General features: G+C 31.6%; 1 long non-coding RNA gene across 1 annotated transcript; it reads right to left on the bottom strand.

Moving 5' to 3' along the window:
- Window positions 1-6,626: 6,626 nt before the first annotated feature.
- Window positions 6,627-7,522, bottom strand: LOC145790504 (uncharacterized). Its single transcript, XR_014329269.1, has 3 exons — window positions 7,438-7,522; window positions 7,149-7,341; window positions 6,627-7,045 (listed from the first exon to the last, which is right to left on the bottom strand). It is a non-coding gene; the product is annotated as an uncharacterized LOC145790504 (long non-coding RNA).
- Window positions 7,523-14,226: the final 6,704 nt, after the last annotated feature.

Here is a 14,226-nt window from a genome sequence, read left to right as displayed (position 1 = left end):
GAATAGGGCCTAAAACTTGGTCCAGACCATTTTGAATGATTATACATATTTTTCATGCTCGTTGAGTTTGTAATTTGAGTAGAAATTTAAAAAGTAAAATATAATTTATATTTATATTTTATTTTATTTTTTTTAAAAAAATTTCTATCCAAATCCAAGAGAGCACGCCACAACCTCTCTCCAGTTCAAAACAGACTGGAGAGTGCTGTAGCATGTTGGGTCTTTATGGGTTCACTACGGAGCTTGTATCAATAATTCGAACGGTTCAATCTGTAAGCCTAGTCGAATATTTTATTCTTGTAAAAAATCATATTGATTGAATATCAATAGCCACTTAATCATGTCATATTTATATCAATAGTAAGTTTGATTTTTAAAATAAATTATTTATACAAATATGACTTGATCAAGTAGTTATCGATATTTGATCAACGTGATTTATTTACAGGAATAAAGTACTTGACAAGTTCTATATGTTGCACAGCTCAGATTATCGATAAAATTTCCATGGATGAAGGCTCTGTGGTGGACCTACGAAAGTCTAATAGCAGTCTCCCATTGAGATACCTGATCGGAGAGAACCCTCTCCCTACAGAGCAAGGGTTATTGGTACAGTGAGAAAACATAAAATTTCCTAGTGTCGAACAAAGTCAGCGCTTTATCTACGACAAGGAAAAAACAACAACAAAAATCATGACAAAACAAAAGTGGAAATTTTATTCAACTATGTTGCGTTACGTCGAGAAGTTACAAATAAAAGAGGGAAAACAGAAACACTAGTGTGTTGCCGACAACAATTTCTTCAATGCTCAAGTCTATTCTGGAGCTAATAAGGCTAATAATTGTATAGAAGGGTTTACTTTTTTGGTTACGTATCTTTGCCACGGCTTCCTCCCATTTACAAGGGATTGATGCAATTTATTTGCGATAATAATTTCCAGTTGTCTTCATTATTTTCTCTCGTTTTTATTTTTTTCTCTAGCTGATTACTAAGCAGGCAGTGTGGTCAGAAAATCACATACACACACATATCATTTTTTTAGAGTGAGTTTGATTTTTTGAAAAAGTAAAGTGAAATTAATACAACAAAAAGACAATTTGATTCTAATTTTTTCCAAACCTAAAATTAAATTAATACGTTAATTAAAATAAAATATAATATAATACAATTAAAGATTGATCTAAAATCTAAAATATAATTAAGAATTTATTTAAAATATAATTAAATAAAAATATAAAATAAATAATAATTAAAATTGATCTAAAATATGATTAAATTAAAATTAAATTAACATATTGAAAAAAATAATAAATAATTAAGAATTTAGAATTAATTGTGATATAAAATAAAGTAAAATTAAAATTAGATTAAAAATAAGAAATTACAATAAATAATTAAATATTTAAGAGTAATTGTGATTGAAAATATAATTAAATTAAAATTAGAATAAAAAGTTAAGAATTACAATAAATAATTAAAAATTTAAAAGTATTGTGATTTAATTGAATTAAGGTTAGACACTATAAATTATGTCTATAAGAGAGGAGAGAGAAAGAAAGTAAGCAAAAATAAATAAATATAAGAATTGAGAGTATTATAGTCTTTTAACATTTATAGTTAACGGTATTAACGATTGTACTTTGATCCAGAATCACATAAAAACTTTCTAACTATATTTGAATTATAGGTGCTGTTAAAAAAAAAAAAAAAAAAAAAAAAACTATAGGTGAGTAAAGTGATTTTGCCTCAAACCACAAAAGGGTAAAATAAATTTTATCCTCAATATTATATAAATACTTTGGTCTTCCCATCAACTAGTTTAGGTTATGTTTAAATCTTAAATTTGTAAAATGATTTTTTTTTTTTTTTTTTTTTTTTTTTTTTTTCTGGTTTAAGAAAAAAAAAATAAAAATGAAACATTCAAAACATTATTCTTGTTATTAAAGCATCTGGCATATTTATAATAACTTTCATCATTGAATTGGCCAAACTCTCATAGTGCATAAAAGTTATCGTTTCAACATCATATGTAAAAAGTCAACAGTTTTTTATTGATGATTATTATTGAACATTTGGCATAATAAACTTGGAGTTGATCGATCATTTCCATCTTCCAAAAGGAAAAAAACAAAATTGTTGACATTGTAACCACACAGAACAAGTGTCGAGCCCAGCCCCACGTTTGGTTCACAAATCATGAATTAATTAATCTCTGACCCCAATTAGATGTGTGGAGGGGGCACCCAAAAAAAAGAAAGATGTGAAAGAAAATCTCATCCAAAACCATCACTACTAACAAGTAATTATTGGTGGTTTTCAGTAATTTTGTGCTGATTTACTTATCACATTCAATTATGTTACAAATACATAAGGCTCTGTTTGGGTGTGAATTCAAAATGTAATTCCACATGTGTATTTCAGTATGATGTTTGGTTGTGTGTTTGGAATCAACTTTTCAAACTTCTGCAGAGAGCTCTGTATTACAGCCGCATTTTTTGTTCAAATTTTGGCCAGGGGAAGACCACGCGGACGTCCTTAGGGACTACCGCCCGGACGTCCATGGGGACATTCACCTGGATGTCCTCTGCTGTACAGGAATTTTTTTTTTATTTTATTTTATTTTTTTTGCAATTGATTTATATAATTGGAAAAAAAAATTTCTGAAATTTTTTTAATTTTTAATGTGCTTTAAAATAATTTTGAGTTGTATATTTAGTTATGAGTTGTAAATTTTTGTATCACATATCAAAAATCACATCAACAATTCCCCACTCAAATCAAACATCTTTTCCAAAACTATTTTCAAAACTCTTTACCAAACAAATTTTCTACACTCAAATCATAATTTTACAACACACAAATTCAAAATACAATTCATACTCTCAAATCACATTTACAAAACACAACCAAACGCAACCTAAAATTTTAATATAATGAGACATAAATGTAATATAAATGATGAGTTCTCACATGTGAGGTCCACCTTGTTACACATTTGTTTCTTATTCTATAAAAATCATTTGAGGTTTTTAATTTGATTATTATAGTTCTTAAGAAATTTTAGAACAGATAATGAATGCTCAGTGAAGTTTTATTATGTATTTTTCTGGGTTTGGTTCAAAAGTTATAGATGTTTATAAATGTGTTGTAGGGAATATTTGGGTCAAATATCATAATATATATATATACTAGCGTATGCCCGTGCCTAAAGGCACGGTGTAAATAATATTAAGATTAAAATGCAGTTATAAAAATATATTTAATAGACTGTACTCTACAATTCCAAACAAATCAAATATAGAAAAAATTAAATATCAAATAATGCACACCAGCCAGTGCTCTGCCTAAAGACCTACCGTATGCTCGTGTCTAAAGGCACGGTGTAAATAATATTAAGATTAAAATGCAATTATAAAAACATATTAAAATATTTTTCTTTTTAAAGAACTTGTAACAATTTTGTTTGTATTACATGCTCTACAAAATTCAAATAAAATAACTCCTCTAATCTTAATGCAAATTAAGAAACAAACATATCAGATTTATAATGTTAACCAATATTGCAAATCAAAATATAAGAGCAAGTTTAAAAAAAAAATTGTAATATAGCAGAAGCTTAAAAATTGTAATATATCCCTAGCTTAAAAATTGAAAAATAAAAATTTCAATCAAAGAAGACAGCTTCAAAATCCTTCTGTAATATAGCAGAAGCTTAAAACAAAAGTTGGCCATTGAAAACAAAAGAGGCAGCACTTCAACTGCAATTTCAAATCTCACTGTGATTGGAGATCGCCAACCAATCAATATTCAAGGAGTTAAAGATAAGATAGACCGGACACATACAAATGACCAAAACATTAATCCAGTATTTCCTTTTATTTTAACAAATACCTGAACAGTTATAATCTCTTTTCTTCAAACAATTGCTGGATATGAGTATCCTAACAATTGTTAAATGCAAAGCAAAATAGTAACCAACAAACTCAACTTCAGAGAAAGTTTCGGATGTGTAATGACTTCACATCAACCATCTCCTCATCCTTAAATTCCTCCCTGAAATATATTGAAAGCATTCCGTCAATTAACCATAAAAAAAAAAAATAATAATAATAATAATAATAAATAAATAAATAAATAAAAACTGTATACAATAAATGTTAATGGTGTACACAAATGCATAGTAATTGAAGGGGAACACTAACACACTGGGTATACATGTTAATGATGACAGACTGACAGTGTTAGAAAGGATGTTAATTAGTGTTACAAACAATAGAATGCAAGACTCGCTCATACGTATGTGTGAAAGACAAATGTAAATTTGATAATTTTAGAGAGAATTCTGGAAAATTCAAACCCAACAATATAAAATGAACAGAAATCATTTACCCCAATCAATCAGATAGAGATACAAACCAGTTGATAGAACTTTGAATGAAATTTATTGATACATATCAACAGAAAAAATTTCAACAGATAAATTGATAGAACTTTGAATGAAATTTATTTATACTTTGAATGAACTTTGAATGTAAACTTTGATATGTATCAGTAGATTTATTGTTTGATATGTATCAGTAGATAAAATTTGATCAGATGTTGATACATATCAAATAAAATAAATGATCAGCAGATTCTTTGTTTGATATGTATCAGCAAATTTATTGAAAATAAAAAAATGTTAGAAATGTTTGGTTAACAATTGGTCCATGTATCAATTTACACCCCCAAAAAACAAATCCAAACAAATAATAAAACCCCTTTGAACCAATAAAACAATTAATTAGTGCTGCCAATCATAACAAATAACTCTTTCAAAATCATTAGTGAGTGAGCAACAAAAAGAAATAAAAAAATGTTAGAAATGTTTGGTTAACAATTGTTCCATGTATCAATTTACATCCCTAGAAAACAAATCCAAACAAATAATAAAACCCCTTTGAACCAATAGGACAATTAATTAGTGCCGCCAATCATACCAAAGAACTCTTTCAAAATCATTAGTGAGTGAGCAACAAAAATAAAATAAAAAAATGTTAGAAATGTTTGGTTAACAATGGGTCCATGTATCAATTTACACCCTCATAAAACAAATCCAAACAAATAATAAAACCCCTTTGAACCAATAGGACAATTAATTAGTGCTGCCAATCATAACAAATAACTCTTTCAAAATCATTAGTGAGTGAGCAACAAAAAGAAATAAAAAAATGTTAGAAATGTTTGGTTAACAATTGGTCCATGTATCAATTCACGCTCCCAAAAAACAAATCCAAACAAATAATAAAACTCCTTTGAACCAAAAGGACACTTAATAAGTCCTGCCAATCATAACAAATAACTCTTTCAAAATCATTAGTGAGTGAGCAACAAAAAGAAATAAAAAAATGTTAGAAATGTTTGGTTAACAATTGGTCCATGTATCAATTCACGCTCCCAAAAAACAAATCCAAACAAATAATAAAACCCCTTTGAACCAAAAGGACACTTAATAAGTCCTGCCAATCATAACAAATAACTCTTTCAAAATCATTAGTGAGTGAGGTGAGGTGTGGCGTGGTGTTCAATGGATATTGGGGTAATATCAGCTTAATTATTCTTCTTCATTATTTTTCATCTCTTCTTTTTCCACGATTTGCACCAGCAGATTGACCACCATATACATATAAGTAATGAAGCTCTCTCTCTCTCTCATTCTCTCTTTCGGCTGCTTCCAGAGCACCCTTGCATCTCCCTTTTTTATTTCATTTCTTTCTTTATTTCATTCTCTCCCTTGAGTAAGTAAAGTCTCCAACAAACATACACCCATTCACTCATCACACTACACACGTGCACATTCTAGATATTTGTTTAATTTAATTGATGATTAGAATTAACTTTAATATATGATTATCCATTAATTTTATTAAACACAATTTGATCTTAAGCAGATTGTAAGCCCCAAATTATAAAATGTATAATTATAAAATGTAGAATTAACTTTAATATATAATTATCCATTAATTTTATAAAATGTATAGATTGTAATTAACCTGAAATGTATCTCACAAATGTATAGTTTTCAGCCTAAACTTTGGGATATTTGCTTCAGCATGAATGCCAAAAGATCTACATTGGCATGACTGAAGAGAGCCATAATGCAAAATGATAAGCTAGCACATTATTTCTGTTAGCCAAAAGGCAAAGCAACAATTTTATGTCTCAATAGAATTTTTGACAAAGATCATGCATTACTTGTCATCAGCACAGTTTCAACAACAATAACAGAATCCAGAAACCATATGGTCGTGCACAAAAATGATGGTTCTAGATACAAATTACAATAAATAAAATGTAATCTTAATCCAATCAATGGGAGAAAACTGAACGAAAGGAAAAGATAAATGCATAAGTTTTATGGACCATGATAGTTAGAATCCAATAATCAACTCTCGCAAGAGAGGTAAGGTTCATTATGTCCCCATCTCGGTTTTGGATTATCAATATTTCCTCTCGTGCCGCCGAGGTTTACCAAAAAAAAAACTAATCAACTCTACGAAAGTAATCAAGGGATCTGTTTCTTTCCAACTGCATGAGAGTATCTACTTTTATGATTTGGAATTGGCTGCTAAGGTTATTTGTTTATCAAAAGTAAATATCTAAAATTAGGAAATAAAATGACATGTGGCAACCATGATGTTTCGACTTTCAACCACAAGACTGGGGATCAAAATGGCATGTGTTGAATCAAGCATTTGACTGCAAGATACTATAAATGTTCTAACAGGCTGGCCAATTTTGTTCATTTTGAGGATTTCCATATGAGAATAAAAATTCTACTTCAGGTTTATAGTCTGAAACAAATTGATAATTGATAAGAGTCTAAAACAAACAATAGTTCCAAACATTAAAAGCACAAACAACAGACCTAATCTCAAAATATTTTCCATCTTGATGCCCCTGACTCCGTAGGTCATCCGTAACTGAGAAGTAAGAATGGTAACATATATCCATAAAATCCCTCACAAAAGTAAAGCTCTGTTTGACAGTGTCAGAAGTTCCATCCTACAGCATTAATAGTTAGGGAATTTATCAGCATCAAAGGCAACAAAGATTCAAAGAACATCGAATTTTAAAAAGATTAATAGTTGGGACATTTCAAACATACATAAATACAGTGGTAAAATTTATTAGTCTTCTCTTCATTGACAGCATTAAAAGTGGCAAACATCGGTGCGAGAAAGCCATATGCAGAGCCACCAATAATACTTCCAACAATGCCAATGGATGGCCACAAAATCAAAAAAACAGAAATGAATAAACACAGAACAAACTTCAAAACTGGCCCAAACTGCTTAGATCTGTCATCAAAGAAGTGAGAAAGCAATCACTACACGCTAGAGAAGATAATTGGGTGAAGAAATGATATATGGATATTGAGGAGTCCAATAACACACCTTACAATGCAATAATTTGTCCACAAAAAGTGAACAGACCAGAGACCCAAAATTAGTGCAGAGTTTCCAATTGTCATAATAAAGCATATCGGCAGGCAGAAAATGATACCTGAAATAAAACTTCAGAAAATGATACCTGAAATAAAACTTCAGTATAAGCCTAATCACATTTTCCAGGATTATAGTCATCCCTCCACACACAAATTTCCAAGTTCACCAAATTAACATATTCACAGACTCAACATTGATGAATCTATATTTAATTAATTAAAGTACATACACATTATCTCTCCTTCAAACAGAGCCCTTGCCATTTGTAGAGCAGTTATTGTGCTTTACATGGCAAGAACTAACTATTTCAATTATAAATTATTCTGGGTTAAATATGTAGTTAAATACAAAGAAATACTGGATACTAAAAGGGATTCAAACAGCTAGTTCAAATTTAATGAACCTTACCTCTCTTGCAAGAGTTGCTTATTAGATTCTAACTATCATGGTCCATAAAACTTATGCATTTATCTTTTCCTTTCGTTCATTTATAAATTACTTTTAAAACTTATGATCAAGTTATATATTACAGTAATATATTTTGTTCTCAAAAACAGGTTTGAGAGTTTTGGGAGCTGAAAATCTATTTTTGGATTTAGGGGATGCTTTGAACCTAACAGATTCTAAGTTTCATTACAATCAAATATTTCTTTGTATTTAACTACATATTTTTTCTTGAAGTTATAGCTATCATTTTAGTTATTTGAATACAATCGAATGGGCTGTGATAAAAAATATGAATGTGAACTTATTGATAATTAGGTACATCTCGGTTCAATTTTCAATTATTTATTAAAAAAAGTCAGTCTGTGATAAATCAAAAAGAATTTATATATTGATCATATCTGCTGTTGTACTTTTGATTTTTGTGTTTGGGCAAATTGTTAACAATAAGAAAAAATTCAAATAATTATGAGGAAAATAGAAAATTTTATTGCCAAAAATGCTAATTATTTTAACTTTTGGCAATTGAACAATAATTATCCTTGTGCACTGAAAAATGATAAAAACTTTATTTATAAACTTGCTTTCAATGAGAATTTACCTAAATTCCATTTTCAATTTCCCCCAAATTATTTTTTCCTGAAGTTATAGCTATCAAAGACGAAGTCAAGACGGAATGGAAATGATATAAAATATACGAAATTAAGGCGATCAAATACTAAACTAATTAATCAATAACAACACCATTTCAAAAAAAAAAATTATTAAAAAAAGTAAACAAATTACTAACCTGGGGCTTTTCAGTTTTTAGACATCTTCATATATCACATGTCAAGCCAGTAAGAATATGAATATATGGCAGTGGTTTTGAAATAGTTGATGTTCTGAATTACGAAAGTGCGGTTCTGTGTCCAAGTGCATGTTTCCTGATCAAAAGCTTCTGATCAAATCTGGAGGAGTCGATCCATCTCCATCTCAAGAGAGGATTCAGTATGGTGGCGACCGCAATGGCCGTGAAACGCTCTGATCTGACTCGAGTTTCTTCTCTGAATCTAATGGATTTTGGTTCGATTTCCTTCGCCAAGACGGTGGTTATTCGATCCGCGAACGGCGTACTTGGAAAATTCATCAACAAAAGAACCAAAAACAAAACAATTAAGCCGTACCTGGAAAACTAATCGCTGCCTCTTCGATAGAGAAGAAAAGTGTGAAGAAAATGCCATTGGTCAGGTATAGAGGGAGAGGTAAGGCATTAGAGGCTTTTGGGATGGGGAGGAGGAGGATCGAATCTGAGAGCAGATGTGTTTTAGCTTAGACGTGGGAGAGAGAGCAAAGAGTTGTTTGGGCGGGAGATCTATTGATCTGTGCCATTGAGATGAACTTAAGATTCATCTTGGCCGTTAAAACCAAATGTATCTCTTATACATTTGGGACATTTTCAAAAACAGTCCTCCCTTATTATATAGATATATATATACTAGCGTATGCCTGTACCTGAAAGCATGATATAAATAATCTTAGAATTAGAATATAATTGAAATCCCAACACTATTTAAATTTATTTTTTAATTTGATAAAATTACAAATTTATTATAAAATTTTGAAATTCTCACAAAACACTTTACGAAAACTCGCTTTTACTTATATAATATATAGCTAGATAGATAGATGTGCCTAACATACATAAAATTTCCACCGGCATACATTCAATATTGCTTTTGCTTATATAATTATATGGAAATTGCATGTATGCCCGTAATGCCCTAGAGAGAATAAAAAAAATAAATAATTAGAGAGAAAAATAAAAACGGGAGAAAATAAAAAAATAACAAGAAAAGACAGAGGAAGGAGGGGTGTGAGAAAAGGAAAAAGTAAGAGAGAGAGAAGCAAGAAAGTAGAAAACGTATATGTAGAACATTTTTTGGAAAATATATCTCAGCCATTTTTTTATAATTTGAATAGATCTGAGTCATCCAAATGTCCTAATAGGACAAAAATATGTTGAAGATTTAAAAAATGTCCTACTTTATTAAAATATGTTGAAAATTCATATGAGGTCTAAATATACAAAGTCTATCAGGTATTCAATATATTTAAAAATAATAATTAATTGTTCAAATTCATTTAATTTGTGAACTAAAAAAATTCATTAATATAATTTCCACTATACACAGTAAAATCTGGCTCCTAATTTTGGGATCGCAGACTTTTCCATATAATATGAATAAAAATAAGTGAACAAAAAGGAGAAAAAAAACAAAAACAAATAGAGAGAAAAATTAAAATGAGAGAAAATAAAAAACTAAAAAGAAAAGAGAAAGGAAGGTGGAATCATGGGATCATAGAAGGATGGGTCAGTGTCACAACCCAAACCCGCCCCTATAGGTTTAGCATCGTAACCGGCCAGTAATCCTTGGATTACCGAAGGCCTCTGAACAGATAAGCATATAATAAAGGGCTAGCGGAAGCAAATACATAAATATAGTTGTTCAATGAGCTGTGTTGACTTATATGAAACAGAATATTTAAAACTTTATATACATAGTCAAAAGTCAATCATACATTATACCCACACACATTAATGTATCTGAAGTACAGTCAACAGAATTACATCAAGTCATATATATACACAGAACCAACAGAACTTGAACATAGGACATTTCGGGAACCTCCACGGGAGGCACAACGGCTGGCTGACAACAGAAGACAGATCCAGACAAAAAGTCTCCAGACTTGAACTCCAGAATGCTCACCTATACATATATATATATATATATATATACAAACAGTGAGCTAAAGCCCAGTGAATAATATTATGGTAAAGAGGTTAGTGAACGAAATCCAAACATATCATAAACAGAAAACAGATCATAGCATAATCATCCTCATATCAGAACATAATAATGGTACATCCCATATAACACATCACAGAACGTCTTCCGACTAGAGTAATCAGTTCGGATACCGATTAAACACAAATCACCACAATAAAGTGGCTAACGAGATCTCATGATTACTTGTATGTCATGAACCCGCATTTTCATGCCGTCCCCCATGACATGGGACTATCTATGGATGCCATAATAGATTCAAACTTGGGATGTTCGTTCATGTAAACAGATACCATTTCAGAAATCATAGTTTATCACATTTCATTTGGAACATAATTTCATATAAACGTATCTTTACGATAACGTTACTCACATTGGTTCCAATAGGTGGTCAATCAATCCCCGAGTCTGACCTACAATCACAAAATACATAACACAAGCATGTCTTATCATTACACATGCAAGTGGCCAACACAGCTTAGCTTACATTACGTTGGTTCTTGTTAATTCTTAGCTCATTGGTTAAAACACACTTACTTGCCTTCCCTTAACTTAGTACATTCCTACCTTAGTGTGTTTTTAATTCATAACTTCATTACTATGGCTTAATTAAGGCTTAGGAATGCCTAAAATGAAATGAGGATGCCAAAACATGCATTGGAACACATAGGCAAAATTTTCTGAAAATAAGGTCCCCGCTCGAGTGTAGACTTCCTCACTCGAGCGGACATGAAAAATGAGAGGGGAAGCTCGAGCGTGACTTCCTCCGCTCGAGCGACCTGCAAACTTGGAAAAAGTACTGGTTGGTCGAAATCCACGCTCGAGCGTATCGACAACATGCAAAGGGTTTGCTCGAGCGTCCAAGTGGTCGCTCGAGCGGAGAGCTCATGTCTGAAAAAATTACTGAGAGCTCGCATTCTCCACTCGAGCGCAGGTTTCCTCGCTCGAGCGGACTGTAAAATTCTGGGTTTTTCAAAGCAGGGTTTGAGCTTCAAAATGTGATTTTAATGGCTATACTCATGCAAAGCTTGATCAAAACACTTGAAAGGCCTTTTTAAAACACAATTACATGATCACTCTCAAACATTTAGCTCAAAACTCATGAATGTAGCAAATTTGAACTCCAAAGCTCATGCATGAAAGATTTTCAAACTATTTTCTTGATTTCTTCAAACATGCAAATGGTTGGTATGAAACCATGAATTTCCAAAACGTTATGCAATATATGAACTCACATGCTGGCAATGACTTCAAAACTCTAACTCAAAACGATGGAACCAAAGGTTAATCTCCAAGAATGCACATGCAAGTCATCTACAACCTTAGAGACCCACTTCTCTTGCTAATTTTATGAAATTGGCTCAAAGATGAGTTGAAATCATGATGCATGGAAGTTAATTGCAGAATTTAAACATAGAATCCTTACCCAAAGCTTGTTCCCAAATTATGAGAGGTGAATATTTCTATTTCTCTTCTTCTTTTTCAAACTTTTGAGCTTTCTCACTCTAAAGCCAAACTCTCTCTCTCTAGCTTGAATTCTCTCAGTATAAGGACTCAAATAAGCAGAAAGGAATGGTACAAACATTCTCACACTCGGTTGAACAAACATAACTCACACCCTCACACCTTGAATACACTATACGTGCACACACATGCACTACTCCAACACACCTACAAGGATTTATCCTCTACACTCAACACCACCAAGGCTTAGCACACCTTACTCTTAACCACATCTTGGATCACTAAAAGGATTAGATTAGGTACCAGACATGCATTATTTAAATCAAACGTAAGTAACCTTAGTTCATTCAGGTTAGTACGAATTCAGTTAATCCAAAATAGTCCATTCGAGGCTAAATTTAATCACATGCGATTCTTACTAACTGAATCAATTTTTAATAAAAATTGCCATAGCATTCTAAAGATTCCCAATAACACATTGACGTGATCAATTTCGGTTTCAGGTGCCGATAAGGCTTTCAATTTACATATTAAAGTGAAATTCCAAACAGATATTTTTACAAGTAACAGATAGAAAGCCAAAATCGTACAAAGTGCAGAGTAAACACATAATTTATTTTAATCCACTCATTAACATCATTAAATACAGATTAGTAGCTAATTACGGATCGGGGTTCTTACATTCTCCCCACCTTAAGAAGTTTGGTCCTCCAAACTCGAGTTATCTTATATCAAAGAAATGATGTACAACAAAAATATAACTTTAACTCTACAAAACAAAAGCATAACCATATTCATGACCTAATCTTGACCTTAGCTTCGTACAGAAACAGAATCATAAATCATATACAGAGATTAGGGTTCGTAAAAAAAAACAGAGTCTTATACACATCCAGATTTTAGTCAAGAACAGATTCAGATACGTGTTCATATTCATATTCTTGTCCAGATCATACACAGATGTCACAAGTCTTGCTAAAACATACGTGGTGCATTTATTAGTACAACAGAACAGATGCAGACATAGCAGATACAGACACGTGATGGTTATAAATAACCAGTTCCATAAAGGAACCTCCGAATCCGAGTAACAGAACAGAACAGAAACTGAGCCCCCGTGACAGGGCCTCCGGTACGGGTAACAGAGTGCAGACAGAAATAAGTTCCATAAAGGAACCTCCGATATCGGGTAACAGCTAACAGATATCACATAATACCAAGAGTCACATGAATACATATCTGAGATTAGACAATTATTCATTGCACAACACATAGTATTTCAAAAAACAGATTCCCTTTAGACATACAGAAAACAAATACAATTGAACACAACTTTACTACGTTATTAATCACATTACTTATATCAAGTACTTATCGGGATCATAGATTCACACTATTTCCATTTTCATAAGTAATTTCCCCCGTTAAGTTACAGAGATTTGATTATTCATTACCGAGTCATTCATTCGGTCTTTGTTCAACTTGGTTTTCAATTCGGTAATCCATTACAATTAGTCTAGGTCACCCAAAGTATAGCAGAAATACGAGGCAATTTCGTACATTAACCCCATAGCAGTAAACGAAACTCCGAAGTAATCATTCATATACTATTCATCAGCCTCAGTTCCCACAAATTCAATCGTACTATGTGTCAATACAGAAGTAGTCCTGCTGATTACATATACCCCCAGGTAGTCAGAGTTTATAATCAAACCAGTCTGTTGTCACAAATCCCATCAGTTTTGAAGTACGGTAACACAAAGGCAATCGTTCTCTAGTCAAACAACTTTATAGTCAAAACGGTAGTACCGGTAATTAATCACCTAGTCTGCTGTTGACGGTTCACATTCTCCTTAAGGGTCCAAGATTGATTCTAATTCTTATTCGGTTAGTTCCCTTAGCAACACGGCTCTATTATTCAATCATAAGCAATTCACAATTCCCCATAATGTAACCAAATCAGATAATAGTTCTCTATTTAGGTAAAGGTCTCTTCAGA

The sequence above is a fragment of the Camellia sinensis genome, chromosome 1 (assembly GCF_055761805.1).
Source record: "Camellia sinensis isolate YWXY chromosome 1, ASM5576180v1, whole genome shotgun sequence".
Lineage (NCBI taxonomy): Eukaryota > Viridiplantae > Streptophyta > Magnoliopsida > Ericales > Theaceae > Camellia > Camellia sinensis.
Note: the sequence above shows the minus strand (reverse complement) of the source record. Positions and strands in the feature narration are given on the sequence as shown.